This window comes from Notothenia rossii (genome assembly GCF_949606895.1).
Source record: "Notothenia rossii genome assembly, chromosome: 2".
In the NCBI taxonomy this organism is placed as follows: Eukaryota; Metazoa; Chordata; class Actinopteri; order Perciformes; family Nototheniidae; genus Notothenia; species Notothenia rossii.
Window position 1 is genome coordinate 45,990,713 of NC_136904.1, and position 23,462 is coordinate 46,014,174.

At 44.2% G+C, this 23,462-nt stretch overlaps 1 protein-coding gene and 1 long non-coding RNA gene across 2 annotated transcripts in view; one reads left to right on the plus strand and one right to left on the minus strand.

Moving 5' to 3' along the window:
* Positions 1 to 23,462, minus strand: part of ccdc102a (coiled-coil domain containing 102A) — a 128,328-nt gene that overhangs the window by 77,282 nt on the left and 27,584 nt on the right. The window lies entirely within an intron of this gene.
* On the plus strand, positions 946 to 2,058 carry LOC307028988. Its single transcript, XR_013805187.1, has 2 exons — positions 946 to 1,522; positions 1,623 to 2,058. It is a non-coding gene; the product is annotated as an uncharacterized lncRNA (long non-coding RNA).

Here is a 23,462-nt window from a genome sequence, read left to right on the forward strand (position 1 = left end):
ATGAACATATTTAAGACAGTATTTCCTTTTGAATGCAATTAACATTTAGGGTTACAAATGATTTACATTTATAGGAAAAGACTGATAAAGTGGAGATCTTTAAAACCTTTGATACAGCATATTCTCTGTTGTGCACTACATAGTGTAGCCACACAGAGGATCCACTGCAAACCCCTCAGTTTGACCCTTTCCAAAAGTCCCAGTGGTTGATGTGAAAAAGAAGCTTCAGTCTTCTGGATCTGAAGCGAAACTATTATCAGAGAAGTCATGGAAAAAGGAAGATTAAGATAACTGCTCAATCCAATATCAGCGTGCTAAAGCTGCTTCGCTTATACAGATGTTATCTGTGGAGCGGAGATCATGTGTTTAGTAACATGCGCTGACAATCACAAGGAGATATACTGTGGAAGGCAATGATGGTATTAAGAGGGTGAATATTAGTGTGTAGGGCAGGGATGGGCAACTGGCGGCCCGCGGGCCACATGTGGCCACCGCCCTCACTTTGTGCGGCCCGCGAGTCAATTTACAAAAATATATTGGTTTCACAGTTGTAAAAAAGCAAATCATTTGAACCAGACCCCACTTGTAATTAATAATATTCACCGCTAGAGGGCGCTCCCCCCAAATTCATGAGGCCTGCAGCCAAGTGTATATTGTCTTCTGTTTACCTCGCGGCTTTCCTCCGTTAGCGGGAAAAGAAACATGAGCGCCCAAAAAAGAAAACTGGACCTAGAAAACCGTCTCTTTCAGCCAAAATGGGAAATAGATTATCTGTTTACAGAATTCAAAGGCAAACCTATGTGTTTGGTGTGTCTTGAAACTAAATCGGCAATGAAGGACTACAATTTAAGTCAACAGCACCCATAAAGACAAATATGAAAAGCACACAGGAGCTGCCATCGTTGCTGACCTAAAAGGGAAAATATGCCAGCAGCAGAACTTTTTTACCAGAGCCACGACTACACAGCAATCGTCTCTCACGGCGTCTTATGCCGTTTCCCTTGAGCTTGCTAAAGCTAAGAAGCCCCTGTCTGACGGCGAAATGGTGAAGAGTTGTGCAGTCCAGATGGCTAAAGCATTCGGAGATGACAACATGGCTAAAAACTTTGAAACCGTCTCTTTGTCCCGTCGGACAGTGACACGAAGAATATTTGATATACAAAATCATGTCGAACAAAAGGTAAAACAAGTCATGCATGACTGTGCATACTTTTCCTTAGCGTTGGATGAGAGCACTGATGTGACTGATGTGAGCCAGCTTCTCATCTACACACGGGCCATTAACAGTTCCTTTGAAGTGCACGAGGAGTTATTGAAACTGGCTTCTTTGCATGGCACTACCAAAGGACAAGATATTTTCGCCGCTGTTGAAAATGTTGTAAGTGCGCACGGAGGATTTCACAAGCTCTCAGCTGTTGTTACCGATGGTGCGCCAGCAATGCAAGGAAAGCGCACTGGATTCGCCGGCCTCCTCCGCCAGAGTGGCGTTGACTGTCCAATACTGCACTGCATCATACATCAGGTGGGTAACATTATTGTTAACTATTCTAATGGTTTTGAATGTGGGCATTCTTTGTAAAAAAAAAAATCAGGCTAAATCAAATTTCGTTTTGATATTGCAGGAGGCTCTGTGTGCCAAATCAATGAACTTTAGCCATGTCATGGATTTAGTTACCAAGACTACTAATCTCATTCGAGGAGGGAACCGGTCTCTCAATCACAGGAAGTTTATAGCCTTTTTGGATGAAGTGAACGCCGCGTACGGTGATTTACAGATGCACACAGAGATAAGGTGGATGAGCCGTGGAAAATGCTTGGAGAGGTTTTTTTGCGCTACGCGCAGAAATCCCTGTGTTCTTGGAGGACACCATCCAATGTGATACAAGTGCGTACTGCGCAAAACTCAGGAATACAGATTTTCTTCTCGACATGGCTTTCCTTGCGGACATTACCTCGCATCTTAATCACCTGAATATGCGGTTACAGGGAAGATGCCAAACCGTGTCGGATCTATATGCGCACATGAACGCATTTGTTACTAAACTGACTCTGTTTAAAGACGGATTTTCAGCCGACCGTCCTAATCTGGCGCACTTCCCGTCATGTGAAGAGATGCGCAAAGATGCCCCCGAATGTGAGAAAACATTACCCAAGTACAGAGCCGACATAGAAGCACTGCAGCAGCAGTTTAAGAAGCGCTTTCAAGATTTCCACACCATGCAGCCACGCATCGAGTTATTCACTAACCCCCTCTCGGCTACAATCATCGAGCAGCCCCCTGAGTTGCAGCTTGAAATGTGTCAGTCAGTCAGACCCCTTTCTAGCAAAGCGCCAGGAGAGGGGAATTTCCTTTTGGAGACTGCTACCCGAGTCCCGCTTTCCACTCCTCAGGGATTTTGCGCTCTCAATGGCCAGCATGTTTGGCAGCACTTACATCTGCGAGAGCAACTTCTCTATGATGAAGCACATCAAGTCAAGGGAGAGAAACAGACTGACAGTTCCATCTCATGCAAATCGGATGTACAAATGTTGAGATTGACATTCAGTGTATTGTGCAGCAGCAGGAGAGGCCACAAGTATCTCATTAAGAGTATAGCTTACTGATCCAGCTGTGGGTGAAGTTCAGAAAAATGCATATGTTCTTGGTTTTATGTATGGAATGTGAGGGAAGCATAGAAACACAATACAAAGATGAATATTCGTTGTTAAACTCAGTGTTGGTGTTTGGTACAATAAACATTTATTGCCTATACATATTTAGTTATTTTCATTAAATTAGTTGCTAAAGTTGGCTATTTAAATGTTGTGGATATAGTATCCTGCCGATGGAAGTGAATGGTCACGAAGTGGCCCTCTGGTAGTGAGGACATTTTTTTTTGGCCCTCACTATCCTCAAAGTTGCCCATCCCTGGTGTAGGGTATGACAAATTGCCTCAATGAATGACTTCAGTAGTTAGTGTCTTTGTATAGACTAGAAACAGTGTTATATGGCTGATATATGAGGGGAGAAAGGTGGGACTATGCAACTGTTCATGTCTCAGTGCCGGTCAGGACACACTGGTCAGGCGTGGTCGAAGTGATGTCCTGAATTATTGTGTGAAATGTTGGAGGGACATTTGAAAACTAGGACAACCTATAGAGGCGTTTACCACCAGCCAGGGAGGACTACACCAACAGCAGAATGTCAATATCTGTGGCACATTTTGTATAAAAAAGTAACATTAAAGTTTCCATTTCATGCTTTTCCGGTTATTACCCGTCCCCTTAGGCGCTTTCACACCGCAGTACTTTTCCCATAAAGGTTCATGAGAACTTAGTTCATCAGATCTCTCTCACGTCTTCTTCTTCTGCTTTGGGTTTACTGGCAGGCCGCAAACAACTTCACGGCGTATACTGCCGCCCAAAATCCCCGGCCGGAAGTCCCCGGAGTTGGGGACTGGCTTAAGACATGTGACTGGCTGAAGCCTTCCGAGTAAATCGCCAGAACGCCGACGCCTCCTCATCTCTACCGTTCCCATGTTTTATTTTGTGTTGCCATAAGTTAGTCTCTCTGCGTTTCTGCGCTGGGCTAATGCTAATGCGAGGATAATAAAATGGTGGCTTCACAACACTTTTTTTGAGTTTTACGGGGCGTGGTTTGCAATCCGCCCAGCCAATTAAAAATATAGCTCTTTTCTCACAAGAGAGCCGCATGAAAGTCCCTAGCAGGGATGGAAAAGGGGGTAAAAAGGTTCTCATGAACTCATTTTAGTTCCGGCTCTTTTTGGTGTGAACGCGACATTTCGGAACTATATCGGAACTAAAGTGGGAAAAGTACTCCGGTGTGAACGCGGCTATTGTGTGCTATGAAGGTTTTTCTGCATGTAAACAGTCTGCAGAGTCAAAAACCCTCAAAGTACACCCTGTAGCGAGTACAACTCTAACACAGAAAAGACCTGTCTAAGGCTGTGTATTTGCTACACGACAACTTATGGCATCTTCCTTGTTAAGGAGCCTGGAAAGAGAATGATCTATGTGTGTGTGTATGTGCGCGTGTGTGTGTGTTTATTTATAAAGGTCAACCATGCAAGCAATCAAATATGCACACACACATTGCACACACAAAGTGCACACACACACGCACACAAAGTGCACACACACACACACTTTCAGTGACAGGAGAATACCAAAGGTATTCCTCTGTTAGCTCCAACTCAAACTCTGCTGCCAGCCATAATTACCGACACACACACATCAGTGTTTATGTGTTACAATGGCGTTTGTTAGCAACCAGAAAATGACACCAGCAAAGACAAACAGATGAGTGTGTGTGTGTGTGTGTGTGTGTGTGTGTGTGTGTGTGTGTGTGTGTGTGTGTGTGTGTGTGTGTGTGTGTGCTGTTTTTTTCCCCTCTACACTAGCACTCAATGTAAAGATGACTGGGTTCTTTTCCCATCATGTTTCAGTTCCATCCCGGGTTCATTAATGTCCTTAAAGATACTCATGCAGCAGCAGTACTTCTGAGGAAATGTGGGTAAAAACTGAAAACACCCGTACTCAGTTCAATGCATCAAAGCGTTCAGTTTGTATCTACACGGTTAGATCTCGTTAAACATTGCCGCCAGGAGTCACAGACTGAGGACGAATATTTTGTTTGGCCTGTGAAATATCACTCTTTACAATTCATAGATCCAAATCTTTATAATGTAGTATAATTCACTTTTTAAATTAAATTTTTTGTTTTACATTTCCCAACAATCAAAACGACATCTTGAAATGACTAGATTCAGAAAGGAGACAAAACCCCACAGAAACTGAGACCACAGTTCTGTGTTTGAATATTGGCCTTTTATTTAATTTTTTTTCAATCCTCTAAAAGTTGCACAGGAATAATGTGTAATGGACAAGAGGAGGGTTTCATCTTCATGACCATGGCATTCAGTATATGAAGAGTCATTGGATTTGGGCATCAAGAAAATGACTCGGGGGAGGTGCAATGACACGGCTCATAATGTTGAATAACGCTTTTGGGTTAGAGTGATTATTTTGGCTCTGGGGCCATAGATCTCGGCCTCCGTTATGAATTGTGTAGCTTTGTTGGTGGCGAAATGTATGTAGTGTTTGCATCTGTCTGTGTTTTAGTTTGTCTGTCTCTGTTTGCTGGTTTTATGTGAAAAGTGTTCCCCTTCTCCCATTTCTCTGGCTGTTGATTATGTGCACCTGGTGCCCTGTGTGACTACGGCTACATAGGCCGGCGTCATTAGTGGATCGGTTCCTTTTCATCTTCTCGCTTCGCGAGAGTACCGTGGTTGCATTTTTGTAACCTACAGACGTTCGTTGGAACGTTGGATCTAAGGATTTCCCCGCTTACAGCCAGCTGAGTGCAGTTTCGCGACTATTCTAGTCGGGGCTACGGGTCACCCGTCCCCCAGGAGCTGTGGCCGGCTACTTCGACGGACAGGTTGGTGTCGGCTTGGTCGGTGATGGCAGTGTTTCCGCTCCCTCTCCCAGCCAAGCTGTCCTGATTTCTGTCTTGCTTACTACTTGGCTTTAACTTTTTTGGTGACGGCAGCGTTTCCGCTCCCTCTCCCAAAAGTTGCCTTGCTGTGCTATTTTGTATCTCTGCTGACCGTGGCGTTGTACCAAGCTATTATTAGCATTTGGATTTACAGCTTTAGCTGTGTTTCCTTGTTAATTAGTTAGCAGTAGCATCGCTCAGCCTGACCGTGTCCTGGCGCGCAGCGTTGGCTGACGCCGGGATTACCCGTGCTATTTTGTTTACTATTTTGCTTAACTTTTTTTCTTGGTGACGGCAGCGGTTCCGCTCCCTCTCCCAGGAGTTGCACTTGTTGTGCTATTTTGTACTGCCGAGCTATTATTAGCATTTTTGAGTTAACAGTTTAGCTCTGTTTCCTCGGTTAACTAGTTAGCAGTAGCGGGGCTAACACAGTTTGGCGAGTAGGAGCATTGCTCTACTCTCCCGACCCCGCTCCCGGTTGCCTTGCATCTGGCCACCTACTTAATGGCTCATTCATGTAGTGTCTGTATGGCTCCTCTTGAGCCCGAGGACGGCCATGACCGCTGCCCCTCTTGCCTTGGTCTCGAGCCTTTGATGGAGGGTCTCACGCAGAACGCCTGCATGAACTGTAGCTGTATGCCTCGGGCGCCCAGAGTAGCTAGAGTTGCAGAGGTGGAGTATTTGGCGGCAGCCAACGAACACTTCTTCTCGTCACATTTCCCCCCAGAGCAGTTTAGCCGTTCCCGGCGACGCGGGGGAACGGCGGCTAGGGGGTCACCCCCCAACAGGAGGTCTAGAAATAGGCTGTCCTCTAAGGTGGATCAATTAGCTGCCGACATAGGCACGATGAAGACGCTCCTCTTGGCCTTTCAGCCAGGGGCCGGTATAGGGGCTGCTCGCTTGCCGCCCGGCCCCCCTTTGGTTGTCGCACCTTCACATGACGACGTCATGTCTCTAGCGGCTTCGGCTAACCTCTTCAACGAAGAAGTGGAGGACGAGGCCCTGCTCACTCCCGAGGAGGCTTCCCACTCCTCTGCTCAGGGTTCTCTGCAGGAGGAGGACGTCTCTATGGCGGCCATTATTCGTGCGGCCCTGGCACGCTTACAGCTTCCGGTTCCGCAGGCCGATCCGGCTCAGGCTAGCGCCTTTTTCAGGCGTAGCCCTGCCACTGTCCCCCTCACTGTTCCTCCTTCAGAGGAGTACCTGAGGGAGCTCCATGCATGCTGGAGGGACACCAAGGCCCTCTCCGGCTCTGATGCCCGGACCGTGGCTGCCATGCAGGATTCGGCGAGAGTGGGGCTGGGTCGCATGCCACCCATTGAGCCCATCATCGCCTCCCTGATTCTGGCTCCTGATGAGGCTCTAAGGCCTGATGCCAGGTGCCCTCGGCCTCAGTGCAGGGTCACAGACGAACTGCTCTGTAGGGCCTACGACACAGCGGCACGCATGGGTCGTATCGGCAACTCCCTTTCCCATTTAATGCTGGCAGTCTCCACCTCTCTGCAGCAGGCTCCGGCTGAGCCTCCTTTGCTGGGCCTCAGTGATGCATCACTACAGGCCTTTCCGTTAATGACTAGGAAACTGGGGCGAGTTATGTCCTTTCTGGTGCAGACTCGCCGCCAGGTGTGGCTGGCGCAGTCTCCTCTAACTGAGACATGTAGGAGAGTCCTCCGTAGCGTGCCAGTCGAGCCAGGGGAGCTGTTTGTGGCAGCTGCCCTGGAGGCACTGGAGCGGGCTGCCCAAGCTAGGCAGACCAGGCAGCAGCACTCGGGTCTTCATAGGCCTGTGCCCACTCCCAGCAGGCCCAGCGGCCCCTCTAGCAGGCGCACTTCCTGCCCAAAGTGCTTCCACTAGCCCACTCCAATTGGCCTATCCAGCTGGCGTGCTTTAACGTCCCACAGGAGAACGGCACGCCTGAGTTGCTGTGCCCTGTGCGTGCCCTAGAGGCGTATATTGGTGCTACGGCCCATATACGACAGTCAGAGCAGCTCTTCATCTGCCATGGCACGAGAAGGGGCTGTGCTGTGCTCTCTCTAAACAGCGGCTGTCCCACTGGGTTGTGGATACAATCTCACATGCCTATGGGGCCAGCGGCCGCCCCCCAGCATCAGGGGTGAGATGTCACTCTACAAGGAGCATCTCGACGTCTTGGGCTGCCCTGAGAGGGGTGTCCCTGGAGACCATCTACGCTGTGGCGTCGTGGGCATCGTCTGGCACATTCTCCAGGTTCTACCAGGTCAATGTCGCCACTCCCCATCCTTTGGGCGTGGTCCTGTTACCGAGCTCCGCTGCTTCCAGCTAGGTAAGCAAGTGTTCGGATTCTTCATGACATGGTTTGTATAGTCATCCGGTGCTAAAAGCACCGCCTCTGGCAGTCAGTAGGGACGAAATAGAACGATAGTTACGGCTGTAACTACGGTTCTATGAGTCCCGGATGACCGCCAGAGTTTCCGGTCACTCAGAATTCTTGTGTGCTCGCGAGAAGATTCTGGGAACCGATCCACTAATGACGCCGGCCTATGTAGCCGTAGTCACGTGGGTCACAGGTGACTTTGTTGTTATTGGTACTCGAACTGCGCATGCGTGCGATGGAAATATCCAGTGCTAAAAGCACCGCCTCTGGCGGTCATCCGGGACTCATCGAGCCGTAGTTACAGCCGTAACTATCGTTATGCAAGGTAAACCAACATAAGTATACTCAGCAGCATTTCCGCCAGGGGGGCGTCTTGGCATCATTTGACAAAAAAATTAATAATTTGAGAGAAGATCTAGAGTTTTTATCGCTTGAAATGAGGGAAAGGACAAGGACATCCCTCTGTTGGAGGGGCAAAGGAGTCTGGTGGGATTCTTTTCGCCGCCAGCAAAGCGCGCTCCTTTGACGAAAAAAAAAAACCGCCGCATCTTCCAAGGGCCCTGCCAGGAGGGGTATCCCTGTCGGCAGGGAGACGTAAAGAGATAGTATAAGGACGGCGCAATTCAAGTCACGTGACACAACGTGACACAACGTGACACAACGTGACACAACGTGACGTCCCAGCAGTGATAATGATAGCAATTCTGAAAATTCATTAATACAATTGGGATTAAATTTAGGTGGTCTATACATAGTTATGCACAGACAAGGAGATGCGCCTTTTATGTCAGCCAGGATTCTGTAATCATGAGGAGATCTAAATCATTTGAAAGGATAAAATCACTACATAAAAAGGATTTGTTTACAAGTGATCTTAAGGAGTGCTGATCGCAAAGTCTTAGGTAGATCTGCCAATGGAACAGGAGTGATTGTGATGAGATTGGATGTAACTGGGGTTGATGTAATAAATAACTGCTGTTGCCCCTTTTGCCCAGTTGATAGTCTTCTGCCACAAATAGTTGCCTGAGGATCACCTGGGCCCAGGAGTTCAAAACTTTTAATCTCAATCAGATCCGATCAGATTTTGAAATCCCATTTTTTGTGATCCAGGATCAAACAAGTCGGCCAAATGTTGTCCCTGGAGTTCATAGCAATTCAGGATAGGATCACCCTGATCCAGATTACGATTTTTCAAGATGACCGGATCCTGAATATCAGTGCTTTAATCCTACCGATCGCCATCTAGTGGATATGAAAAATAATACAAGGAAGACAAGAGACCACTTCGCAGAGAAATCTATAATGTCTAATTATATTTTTTTATTTGAAAGGTGATGACAGATGGACTTTTTTTTTGTTGAAGATATTTTTAATTTAATCAAATTACATTTTTGATTGACAATCTTTGCTGTTACACTTTTATGACCATCAACATTTATGTCATCAACATTTGGTTGAAAAACAAATAGGCCACCACAAACGTGAGCAAAAATGGGAAAAATAAAATGTATTTCCCATGAAGGCTAAAAAGTGTGTATTATTTCAGTTAACAAACGTTGCCATCTTATTTAAATTGAAACATATTTTAAAATAAATTGTACAGTAGATGTTGCTCTGGTAATCCACTGGAAATCCACCCCTCTGGTGGGATCAAGGTAATCCAGTTTCTTGGGATCAAACTGATCCCAATCCTGTGTTGTCGGTTTGAACTACCCGTTTTGAAGATTTGATCCAGATTAAAGCTTCGATTGGATTTCCTGATCTGATCGGATATCAAAGTCATCCTAATCCTGTTTTTTGGTTTTGAACTCCCCAAAATCCAAATCTGATTTGATCAGATAGGTATTAAAAGTTTTGAACTCCTGGGCCCAGAACACTTTGAGAGGATGAGCGGAGAGGTGTGGAAGGGGCTTTCAGTAGTTCAATATCATGCTGGAGTAAGGTTGACTGGTTGTGCCTGTGTGGACGAACACTGTGTGGATGGGTGGAGCTCAACAATAGCACAAACAGAACACTCACATATCTAAAGAACTCTTGGAGCCCGGGCTCTAGATCCTTTAGGGAGACTGAACAGGCCTGCGAGTGATCCAGAATGGAGTGTTTGCAGAAGTTTTTCTTGGTCATGAGGACACCATATTTCATAATTTCTTGGCAGTTGACTTGTTTACAAAAGAATACATATTGAGCTATGTCTTCCAACCAAAGAACATTTTTGAATTAAATGTTAAATGTGCAAATCCAATCTAACTACCAGGATTAGCAAAGGTTTATAACTACTGTATGTCTAACATGTGTAAAGGTCCTTTACTGGCTGCACTGTCTGAACTGATTATGATATGTCTGATGAATAAAGGAGCATTATCACTAGCAATTCTGTCCTGAAACACACCTCAAACAAAGCCAAATGAAAGTGATGACTTTATGTTGTACACTGTATGTCTCTGTGTTGCTCTCGTAAAACTGAACCTTTCTTTCTCAACCCCAAACACAAAGGTGGGACTACAGGAAACATCAGGAGAGTGTGTGAAGGTGGAACATACTTTAACAGAAGCCCGGTGCTGACCATGCATTTCACAGGTTGAAATAACCAACTGGTATCAGGTAACCACTGATTCATGTTAACATGGTTCACTTGAGAACAGGCCAGGAAAACATGTGTCTGCTGTCTTGTTAAAGCGCTCTCTGTAGTGTCTGTCTAAACTCAGCCAAAGGTCTTAGAGGAAGCTTACGTCTGTGAGAGGATTGAGCGCTTCTGTAGTTTGCAAAACACAAACAGAGTGAAACCTCTTCTCTTTAGCAGATGATGTCGCAATCTCCAGTTCAACTTTCTTAGATTTCATATCAATAATTGAAGATTTTAAATGTCATAGTTTAAATCAGGACCTTACTTTGATCATATACTCTAAATAATCTACATCTGTATTACAGTGTTCCAAATATATATTTTAAAACATTATTTAAGTGAATCAGATTGGATTCAGTATTGTTGGATATTTCTAATATAACAACTGTGATATCCTGGCTAATTATAGTAAATAAAACATTGCCATGAAATAGATAAATAAATACCTCTACAAAATCCCAGATTTGAGTACAATGTAATGTGGTGGATGTATTTCCGTCAGGACCAAAAGGAGTTCTGGTTGACAAACCAAACTATAATTTCAAGACTGGATTGACTGATGTATGTACAGTATGTAAAAAGCAACTCACTCCTGTCATTACATACATTATAAATCACAGAGGATAATAAAGCGGCATGTGCATTCCAGTATTTCAGCTTCCCATAGATTTACCCTATTTCACTCATTTCTTTGCCAGTTCCAGCCAAATGCAGACCTTGCTCGTCTCTGTGACTTCAGTCAGTTAGCTTTAGCATCATCATAGCTTTGGCAGTCCAAACTGTATTATGTATTTTGCTGTCTGTCCGTATCCTTTGTTGCTACTTCCCAACGTTCTCTTTCTTCTCTCACGGCCCCTACACACGGCGGCGTGCGTTGTCGCTTGCCGGCAGGGGGGGCGGAAACTCGACCAACAACCAATCACATGAATCTCCCACCCCAGACACACAAGCACGCGGTTTGATTGGCTAGAGCTTGTACTGACATATGATTCGATTGGCTGACGCCTCTATCGAGGCGTCAAAAGTAGAACTTTGCTCTACTTTTGCAGCGAGCACCGCGAGAGAAGCTACGCTTTGCTCCCACAGTGCAGTTCGGCGAATCGTGACGTCACCCCATTCAAAGTGAATGGGCAGAAGCGTTGAAGCGGCAACGCACGCCGCCGTGTGTAGGGGCCGTCACTGTCCTTCTGTCACACAGTTGGCCTCTCCCTCCTCTCTGGCCTGTAGTCTTTGTGAGCCCCGCCCTCTGTCAGCACAGGGCCTGTAAAGAGCTCCGCCAGCGGGTCAGGCAATAAACTCTTTGACAGAACATCTGTCCTCACTGACCATATACTTTACAGCCCAAACTTTGACTAATGTTTAACTATAAATCTCATAAATTCAACGTTATAAACAAATCATTAGACCACATTTGACTCTGCTGTGTTCTCACCCTAACCCCCACCACGCACACCACTGTTTGTTGCACTTGTCAATGCTTATGTGTCCTTATCATACTGACATGAGCAACAGTCAGGGTCTGAGCAAAGGGTCATGGCCAACACAAAACCCACCATTAGTGACAGCCATGATTTATGTCTATGTGACCATAAAGAGAAACAGCATTGCGCTACAAAGGATTTCCCCCAGTGCACGCCAACATTTCTGTGTATGTGTGCGAGTCAGGCAGCTTGTGTTCTTTTTAGCTAAATGAGAAGCAGAGGAGAACTCCCAGTGGGGTTGGCCGGGCCTGGAAGGTTCAACCAAACAGTGAAATAAAATATGAACATAGTGGAACCTTACTCAAAGACTTCATTCACATGTGACATCTAATGTTAGGTCCTGTCAGTCGATGCTGTGAAACACCTCAGCCGTGTTCTCAAACACGTTCCGGATTATTTCTGAGGAATCAAGTCCACACACTGTCTGAGTTTCCCTTTACCACGTAAAGCCCAGAACATGTCGGTGTTAGAAATCCTTCCCACTGACTCGGAATACGACAGGTATCGCCTTGGTAGAGCATGCAGGCAGCACAACATGAGGCAGATTAAACTGCAGTGACATAGCCTGCTTTTAATTAGATCATCAACAGAGGTAGGAGAAGTCCTCAGATCTTGTACTTAAGTTAAAGTAGAAGTACCAGAGTGTAGGAATACTCTGTTACAAGTAAAAGTCCTGCCTTCAAAATGTTATTCAAGTAAAAGTACAAAAGTATTGGCATCAAAATATAGTGAAAGTAGCAACAGTAAAAGTAGTCATTGTGCAGATTGGTCCATTTCAGAATAATATATATGATATGTTTTATAATGATTGATCATGAAAGTGTTCTCAACGCTGGTAAAGGTGCAGCTAGTTTGAATGACTTTGTATACTGCAGGGTAGATGGTGATGTAGAAGAGACATGAAGAAGAGGGGACACATGTTGATGCAGAAGAGACATGAAGAAGAGGGGACACATGTTGATGTAGAAGAGACATGGAGAAGAGGAGACAGATGTTGATGTAGAAGAGACATGGAGATGAGGGGACACATGTTGATGTAGAAGAGACATGTGTCCCCTCTGTGTAAAGAGAGAGTCTCTTTACACAGAGGGGACACATGGTGATGTAGAAAATACATGAAAAGTGGATTTTGCATAATAGGTGACCTTTAAGAACAAAGCAAGGTAATCAATCTTAAAGGTCGACAAGAAGGTCAGGTAAAGCCTGAAAAAGTTAAAGCTGGCTGCTGCAGTCCAATATAGTGCCATCTGGCCAGTCCTGGAAAAGCAAATTCCAATATCATTATTTTGATCGCTCAATCGTTGAAATTAAAATGATGAAAGATAAGATTGTAAATTCCTGTACCATTAATAAAAAGCCACTTTGTGGAGTTGGACATCTGATCAGCCATGAAACTTTTCTTTAAATGTATCAACTACTATACTAGCCTTTCCTACAAACAATGCAGCCACTATCAACCAGCTGCCTTTCAAAAATGGCACTAAGGCTATAGAGCAGGGATCGGCAACCCTGGTGACATGTGGTACCGCAACCAGTGGCACACTAGGAATAAGTGTAATAAGTGTGCAAAATATTTAAATTGTATTTTTGGATCCTGAACAAGACCGCCGCTAGAGCGCATCTCCCCGTTACCTGCAGAAGGAAGCCATGCACGCAACGCAGCGCAGAAGGAAACAAAAAATTAAAGAAATTTTGATCGCAACAGAATTAAACACTGTCTTTTTTTGTGGCAATTCAAAGTGGAACTGACCAATATCAGCATATCACAGAGATATTAGTATGCCATATGCTGGTTGGTGAGTACAAAGGATTTGCAGCACAGATGAAGCAAACGCGTCTTTGAGGTCCTTATCTTATTATCATCATCACAATTCTTAAACAAACAAGTTGCAGGCATCTGGACAGGATAGAGCCTGCGGTAGTTGTTGTTCTGAATTTGAGATATTCAACGTTAGGAGTCATGAAACCTTGACACATGTTCACATATATGACAGCTACTTCACATATTGGCTTTCCACAGAGGTCTTAGCTGTCACTGCTAAATCTCCTATCCCCCTGACTCTGGATCAAGATCGAATCAGTGTGCTGGCTGAACCTGAGCCTGTCAAAACTAACAAGAAGCACTGGAGAAATAGGGTCAGCATGTGTAAGACCCAATAAAACAAAGATTGATTCATTAACTGTACCTGGTGGTAACATGAAGAAACCTCAAGTTATCTCAATGGCATGATTTTAAGACAATCAACATAATTACTGTAACAAGTAACTTACATAAAGGGTCACGACGAAGTGTTAGAAGTCATGAATCATTGAACGCATACATTTGTTCAAAGATGAATCTGCAATGTTCCGTGTCAAACTAGAAAAACTAGTCATAGTTGACAAATTGGTCTTTTGATTAACTGAACTGAGCATCTAGACCAGGGATCACCAACTAAATGTGTCCAAGGGCCAAAATGTATCCAATATACCAGCGGTTCTCAAACTGTGGTCCGTGGACCACTGGCGGTCCGCGATGGTACTACAGATGGTCCGTGGAAAAAAGCTAAATAAAATCCACTTTTTACTATTAAGGATTTTCGGGGATCACCTCATATGTGACTTTCTCTATCGAAATCAGTCGCATTGACCCGAAGACACATTTTGAGTTGTGTACACTGTTGGAAAGAGGAGATTCCTAGCTTTCTAATGATATCAGGCACTGGGGTAGTGGTCGTTGGGCTCATCGGACATTTATGAGAGAAAATCTCTAACGTCCGAGTGCAAGTGAATGCACCACAAGACACGAGCCTTGTAACTGCTTTCTCGGCCCTGGCGCGAGCGTGGAAATATGATTGGCGGCGATTTCATTTTAAATGGACGGCGCAAAACGAGAAGCATCCGGACCCAAGTACTGTACACGGAAGGAACGAGGTATTTGAAGTCTACAATGACAGAGAAGAGACTGTCAAGTTTGGCTGTAGTCAGCATTGAATCAAAAAGCTTTGGATCTTGATCAGTTTGTGAGGCGTTTTGCTGAACAGAATGGTAATCGCTGCATCATAACAGTGATTGACAGCTGATAGGAATAATATGATTGTTAATATTATCATATTAATTCAGACAAACATCGATGAGACAGTTAATTAATGTAGTTATTGCAGCAGTCTGCATAGATTTGGTACCCCTGGTCCAAGAGTGAAACAAACTAATTCAGTTATTGTTCAGTTAAAATGCATTGAATTAGGCCTATGTCTGCCATCTTATATATTTCTATTTAAGGCTTTACTGATGTGCCACAATAATGTCACCTAATGTTATACAGTTAAAATGTCAATATCCCACCTCTTCTCCTTAGCATTCGGAAACAAGTAGATTGTTGCTGTTATTTGCTTTCAGTATTCTATTGTTTTTATTATATGGCTGTTTTAAAAAAAAAAAAAAATGTAATCAGTACGTTTATTCTGGTTTGTTTTGTGTTTGTATCTTTTATTTTAAATGTATTTATTTTATGTTTTGTGAGCTTATCTCTCTGTACAGCACTTTGGTCTCAAAGTTTTTAAAGTGCTATATAAATAAAGTTGGATTGGAATATTTTGGCTTTCCAAGTTAACATTGATTGATATGACTGCGATTAAATCAGCATATACTTCTGCCAGGGGATGCCACCCCTAGAAATCTCCTGCCCTCTTGCCACCCCTTGAATATTTTTCTGGATCCACCCCTGAGTAGGCTATATTTTTTGTTTCGTTTATTTAATAAGCGAATTTTAGGACAACTTTGGGAATTTTTTAGATTTAAATAGATTTTGAAAGTGGAGATAGAGAGAGAGAAGCAGCGCTGTCTGCTTTGTTGCAATACTGTTGCTCAAGCCTTTATGCAACTTAGGCCTATACATTGTTTATGTTACTTATATGCCAGTGTGTCCATGGTTTTGAGTCTGTGTGTGTGTTGAGCGCAGCACCGTCTGTTTTTTGCAGTACAGTAACTAAAGTAGGACTAAGCATAGCGGTAGTTTTTTGTAGACCTGTCTGCCCGTTTTGTGAGTGCACTGCGCGCGTGCGCACTTATGGCATTGTTTGGGATGATCTAATTAAAATACCATCCGCCGTCCTCTTTGAGAAACATACACAACGCAGACAGACACCGCAGACACGCTGCATCTCTCTCGCTCACAGACATGCTGCAGCGATGTGCAGTGTGCACACAGTTCTGCCGATAATGAATATTACATTTTGTGAGGAAACTTTTCTACCAATAATTCCAATAAGTATTCCAAAATGTATTCACTTCATGTTTACGAAAGTAACTGTAATCAGATTACTCGTTTTTCAAATGTAACGCCAGCTGAATACAGTTAGCCTACTTGATTTTTGTATTCTGATTACATAACGCCGTTACATGTATTCCATTACAACCCAACCCTGCTTCTAGGCTACTGTCCCGCAGCTCCTGCCTCTCTGTTGGACTCTGTCGCAGCGGGGCTACTGCTGTGGTGCGGAGTAAACAAAGCAGACTCTTCACAACGAAGGATCACTTCTTCTTCAAGGCAGGGAAGGTTTCGCAGTACGCAGTCCACTGTCCCGCAGCCTCTCTGTTGGACTTCGGTACTGCACCTTACTCACGAGACGTTGTAAAAAAAAAATGGGTGGGGGGCGAACGCATTAACCACCCCGCCAACGCCACAGTCAACCCCGTCGTGCGGTCCGGGTGAGAATGTCTGGCGGGCCGGATGTGGCCCGCGGGCCGCCAGTTGGTGGTCACTGCTCTAGGCTGTCCATTATATCAAAAATGGCTGACAGTACGGTTCGCTGGCTCTAATACAAGCCTAATCATTTCAGCTCTGGCTCCGAGCTAACCTCTTCCCGTTCCAATTCAGAGAGTTCTTGAAACAGAGCCCGTGGGAGATTTCCAAACATCAAAGCAAGGCTGAGAATGTTTCTATCCCCCCTCCCAACTGAAACAACAGAGTTTTTCACAGGAAGAAATGTCCACATATATTCTTGTTAAACAGTCTGCTGTGTGAGACGCCTCATCAAGAAGATTAATTACGTTATTAAAGGAAAATAATAGTACCCATGTGATGAAATATAAGAGGGTTAGAATTATAGCTAACTTATATGCTGCACTTAAAAGGTAGGGTAGGCAATTCACTTCAGAAACACTTTTTGTTATATTCCATGGAATGCTCTTAACATCCCGGTAGCAATGAATACATTAAATGCTTTGACAATAAATGCATACAAATATTTCATCTGTGACCGATGAGGGCACGAGATACGTTTGTGCACGGATGGAAGGCTGACAGGCAGGTAGGCCATCCAATCATCTGACCCGGGCCAAAGCCGGTTTGCTGTAACTAGCAAACCCTTCTATGACGCTGTAAAAAGCAAGTCCAATTATCTGCCTCAGTCCGGGTCAGATGATTGGATGGCCTACCTGCCTGTCAGCCTTCCATCTGTGCACAAACTTATCTCGTGCCCTCATTGGTCATGTGCGAGTTTGTGTGTGTTGGAGGAGGGGCTCTGTAAGGAAGTCTGAAAGAAGAGGCAGATTTTTTTCTGCTGCATACTTTCAAATTCTAGCGCACTCATTACATTACATTTCATTTTCATTTCATTCTGACGCTTTTATCCAAAGCAACTTACAATTACAAATTACAGGGACATTCTCCCTGGCTGTGTGGGAGTGCCTTACTCAAGGGCACACTAGTGGTGCTGTTCCAGGCGGGATTTGAACTCCTTCCGATCTTCAGCCCACCTCACTATCCATTAGACCACCAGTACCCTTTACTCGAGCTGGTTTCTCCATTCTTACCTACCCTACCTTTAACCTTTCTATAGGCTCTTTAACACCGCAGCACTTTTCCCACAAAGGTTCATCAGAACTTAGTTCATGAGAACTCTTTAGTACTCATGAACTAAAAAAGGTTCTCATGAACTAATTTTAGTTCCGGCTCTTTTTGGTGTGAACGCAGCATTTCTGAACTATATCGGGAAAAGTACTGCGGTGTGAACGCGCCTTATGCCTCCGATGGAAAAAAAACCAGAGAATACATTTGTTTTGCCATATTATATATTATTGACTCTATTATATTTATGCGCACCAAGACCATGTTCACACACCACAAAATGGGCAATCAAATACATGCGCACACATTCCTTGTAGAGCTGTTTGCAACTTGAACACAACTTTTCCTCAAGATTGTCAAGATTGATGATACAATGTTTTAGAGTTGTAAAATGTTTATTAACAGTCTAACAAAACACATGCATGTATAGCTAGTTCTTAAAATAATAGAATGGGTCATATTTCATCATTATAAGCTCAAACATACACACCCTTGCTGTTTTTTTTGTAACAAATAGAAAATAAATCTGAATAGCAACAATGACAATGCAAAGATGTTGATGGTCATTTGATGTCATTTAGATTATTGTCAATATCATATATTAGTCTGTTATTATGCATTATGCTAAAAAACTGAAGAGCTGAGGCTGAAAGGTCATTAGTCTTGCCGGTTACTAGCAAACCCTTTTTTACCTTATGGTGATGCTAGAGAAAATGTGCCAAAAAGTCCACTGGCTTTATCCTCTGGCGATCATGAATGTCTGTACACAATTCAAAAGCAATTCATCCAAATCTCAAGACATTCATGTCAGGGCCAGAGTGTTGGCTGGCACTAGAGCCTTTCCAGTAGCTGGCTAAAACACGACATAAGAACTATACTGAGCAGTGAGTGTGATAGCTCAGTACACAGTGCCACTGACACAACCAGCTCAGAGTTACATAAATAAAATAGTTAAGTACTTAGTCCAATAATGTCCGGCTTTTTCATTTCTATGACATTGGTTTCAATGTGTGGTGACTGCTATCTCTCTTGCTCAATAGCAACCCCTGCCTGCATGGTAACACAATAAGCAACAGCATGATGGTCAGCAAGTCCCTGCGTGATCATGTGAGCTGGTATTCACCCAGTACCAGTACACAGGAAAGTCTGCTCCTTATTACAATAAAATGCAAAATTCAAACATTGTCAGACTGTAAGTTTGGGTGATTTATTGACGTCAATCACTATGCATACTGTTATGGGTAAAATAGTTGCTCCATCTTGCACACGTCTGTGTAGAAATATTAAAAGAAGAACTTCATCTCCCATGGGCCCCAGGTGCGGCGAGAGGCTCCACTCTAACAAAGTACACAGAACATTCCTGAAGTATGACTCTCCCTTACACACACACACACACCATGTGGTTTCATACAGCATACGCCCAAAGGGGGGGGTGTGTGTGTGTGTGTGTGTGTGTGTGTGTGTGTGTGTGTGTGTGTGTGTGTGTGTGTGTGTGTGTGTGTGTGTGTGTGTGTGTGTGTGTATGTATATAGAGTGTCCAGCTCAGCACAGTGCTGGTGCAGTATCATATTGCCATCATTTATTCAACGAGAGGCAGAGAGGAAGGATGAATGGAGGTGATATCAGCTGATAGAGGGGGATGATGATGGATGGGAGACCTTCTCACAGTTTGGTGTGTGAGCCCACCTGGATTGGAGGCCAATAATAGCCATATTTCCCCCTAAATCCCCAGATCATTCAGGGTGAATCCTGGATGTGTCCCAGCAAGAGAGAAACTTGAGTAATATCAATGATAGATATCTCAAGTTGATAAGGCTACAGAAACAACACTTTGCAACTCAATCAAAAACTTGTACAAAAGCATATAATGTTGTTCAATATAATAATGATGTTTAACCCTAATGAGCACTAACGTTTAGATTTGAGGAAAAAGTTATGGTCATATACAATCTTTTATCTCTAGTCTCTATCTCCTGACTTCATCGTTATCATTATGAAAGGTTGGTAAAGCATTTTGAACATGCCTCAAATAATGAAAAAGCAAAGCTAAAAAAAGGTGCATTTCTGCAGGGCACAGCAGCTTCAAAGCTCCCACATACGAAGAGCAAAGAGAGCTTTGAATAATGTATACAATTAGGTAAATAGATGTAGGACACAACTCTTTTTCTTCTTCAGTACAAAGGCGGCTGGGGAAAGTGATGAAATCCCAGGAAAGAGATGGAAAGAGATATTAAAAGTCCCATGTCATGGCCATTTCTACTGATCATAATTCCATTGTTGAGGTCTACTAGAATAGATTAGTATTGTGCAAATTTTCCAAACTCACATTGTTTTGTCATACAGCACCTCTGTATAGTATGTGTATTCACTCTCTGTCCTACAGGGCTTGTTGGATCTCCTGCCCCCGTGAGCCCAGTGTGCTCTGATTGGACGTTGTGAGGCTCGTTGCTGTGAGGAAAGGACAGGTTTCCGGGTCGGCGATACAGGAGAACAAGCGAAACTCAGCCTGAGCACACACAAACACTAACAGCCGAAGTAAAACAAATAAGTGTGGCTTGATATTGAGTAAGAAAAAGGTTTATAACACTGTGAGAATGGGTCTGCGGAGAGCATTTCTCCGCGATCCCAACTCGTCTATTACCAGCGTTCAGGGAGCTCTATGCAAGTCAATGGGGACTCCCTGTTAGTTAGCCAAGGGTTCCTGGTGTGTGAGGTGCTCCGTGGATTGGTCCATTTGGGCCAATCTGGTCATTTGTTGTTGATTTGGGTGTTCACACGTCACATAACCCAGGAAGTAAACAATGGAAAAAGAGAAATCTCCAACGAGGCGTTCTGGGGCAGCATAGACAGGTATTTTCTGTGTTAAGAGTTTTACTCGCTACAGGGTGTACTTTGAGGGTTTGTGACTTTGCAGACCGTTTACATGCATAAAAACCTTCATAACACACAAGGGGACGGGTAATAACCGGAAAAGTATGACATGGGTCCTTTAAGGCTGAGCAGGTTACACCTCTATAGTGAAACTTCTCATCTTCCACTGCCTAAATGGCAATGAACTACTGGCAGGTCTGTATTTCACTGTCTTTGCTGTTGGTGTACGCTGACATGAGTGAATATCTAAAGTAGGGGTTTCACAACGACCAATATTTACTAGTCGACAAGTTTTTCAAAATAGTAGTCGACTAGTCGACTAGTGGTTACGTCATAATAAAGACACACAAAGAGAGGTGTAAAACTGTATTTTGTATTGCAATGCATACAGTTACGTTAAACACTGTAACAGCGTCCCTCAGGGCTCTGTTCTTGGTCCCCTCCTCTTCTCCTTGTACACAAACTCGCTCGGATCAGTCATTAGCCCGGTTTTTCATACCACTGCTACGCTGACGACACCCAAAAAATTCTGTCCTTTCCCCGCTCAGAGACCCAGGTCGTCGCACGCATCTCTGCTCGTCTAGCTGAGATCTCTCAGTGGATGTCTGCTCACCACCTCAAGCTCAACCTTGACAAGACTGTCCCACTCTTGACCTAACAATCAACATCGGCACCTCTATTGTTTCCCCGATTCAGACTGCAAGGAATCTAGGTGTGACTCTAGATAACAAACTGTCCTTCACTGCAAACATAGCTGCTACAACCCGCTGCTGCAGATACACTCTTTACAACATCAGGAGGATACGTCCCCAGCTGACCCAGAAATCAGCGCAGGTTCTGGTCCAGACTCTTGTCATCTCACGCCTAGACTACTGCAACTCCCTCCTGGCTGGTCTACCTGCATGTGCCATCCGACCTCTGCAACTCATCCAGAATGCAGCTGCTCGTCTGGTCTTCAACCTTCCTAAATTCTCCCACACCATGCCGCTCCTCAGCTCCCTTCACTGGCTTCCAGTAACTGCTAGAATCCACTTCAAGACACTGGTACTAGCGTACCATGCTGTGAATGGATCTGGCCCTTCCTACATCCAGGACATGGTTAAACCGTACACCCCAGCACGTGCACTCCGCTCTGCATCAGCCAAACAGCTCGCTGCACCCGCACTGCGAGAGGGACCCAAGTTCCCATCAGCAAAAACACGTGGGTTTGCTATCCTGGCTCCAAAATGGTGGAATGAGCTCCCCATTGAAATCAGGACAGCAGAAAGCTTACACATCTTCCGGGGGAGACTGAAAACTCATCTCTTTGGACTCCACTTCGAGCGATATAACTATTAGCAAAGCACTTATATACTAATAAAGGACTGGCTTATCTAAAGCCAGTTGAGTAGCACTTGAAATGTTTTAGCTCTATGAAACTCTATTTTCTTCAAGTTTGTATTTTGTTGGTCGAACGCACTTATTGTAAGTTGCTTTGGATAAAAGTGTCAGCTAAATGCAATGTAATGTAATGTAACAAAGCAGCATTTTAATTTGCGTTACATGCTGATTAAAAAAAACAGTAACTGGACTCACCAAATCTACTGCAAAAACTGTGTTAAGAACATAAATGCAACATAAATCCAGTGGGCATTGCGCAACACTTTACTCGCTTTCACTGTCCTCCCCGATAACGATGTCCACCCTTCCAGGTTTTTTGATTTGCGTAAAGGAAGACCAAAGCATCAACATGTGAGGGAAGGAGGCTCGACCGCTGTCGGGTGACAGTGGTGCCTAAGAGGGAAAACATCCGTTCACTTGGGTTGCTGGTGGCTAGCCAGGTAGCTCCTGGAAAGCTTGGCTAAACGAGGGAAGCGGTTCGCGTTTTGTGCCCACCACTTCAGAGGGTTATCCATTGTGGGGATATGGGGTGTCTGCTGGCAGTAATCCCGTAGCTCAGTGTTTCCCAAAGTGGGGGACGCGCCCCTCCTGGGGGGCGCAGAGGCATGACAGTGTGGCGCGAGAGACCAGGAGGAAAAATGGTTATTAATTATAATTTTTTTAAAGAATAATATGACACATTACTATTACGTCTGGCTCTCTGTGTTTCATTAAAGCTCGGCTGTGTGTGTGTGTGTGTGTGTGTGTGTGTGTGTGTGTGTGTGTGTGTGTGTGTGTGTGTGTGTGTGTGTCAAGCCATTTTGTGTGTGTGTGCGCGAGAGAGAGAGCGCACCGGTACCGGAGATCGTAGTTGTTAGCTTCTGGTGCTAGCAAGCTATACGCCAGGGCTATTCAATTACACATTCAGTTGGGCCAGATTTTATAACTACAAAATTCAGCTGGGCCAGACATTCAGCGGCCTGTAAAAAGCGGGTAGTGACACATTTTAAACCAACACATATTACTGCGATGAAAAACATACCATTTTTATTCATTGTTCATCTAACAAAGGTACGTCAAAAAGTGCATAAAAACACAACAAATCTGCATTAATTTAACAGAATCTGAAAAAATAATTGTTTGCTTTAGAAGTCAAATATTCAGGTTATTTTTTTTTTAACCAGGCACATCACAACGTGCATTTACTGAATACAATAATAGCAGTCTTAATAAATGTCCTCACATACAAAAAAACCGCAAAAGAGCTCCAATGCAAAACAAAGAGGTAGTACTGTAGCAATACTATTTTTTCACTTTTCAAGTAATAACAAAAGAAAATCATACGTTTTGGTCACATTTGACCCAGACACATTACAAAGTGCATTTAAATGAATACAGAAAGAACTGTCAAACCCTTCAGTGCACAAACCCATAACAAGGGATACGGC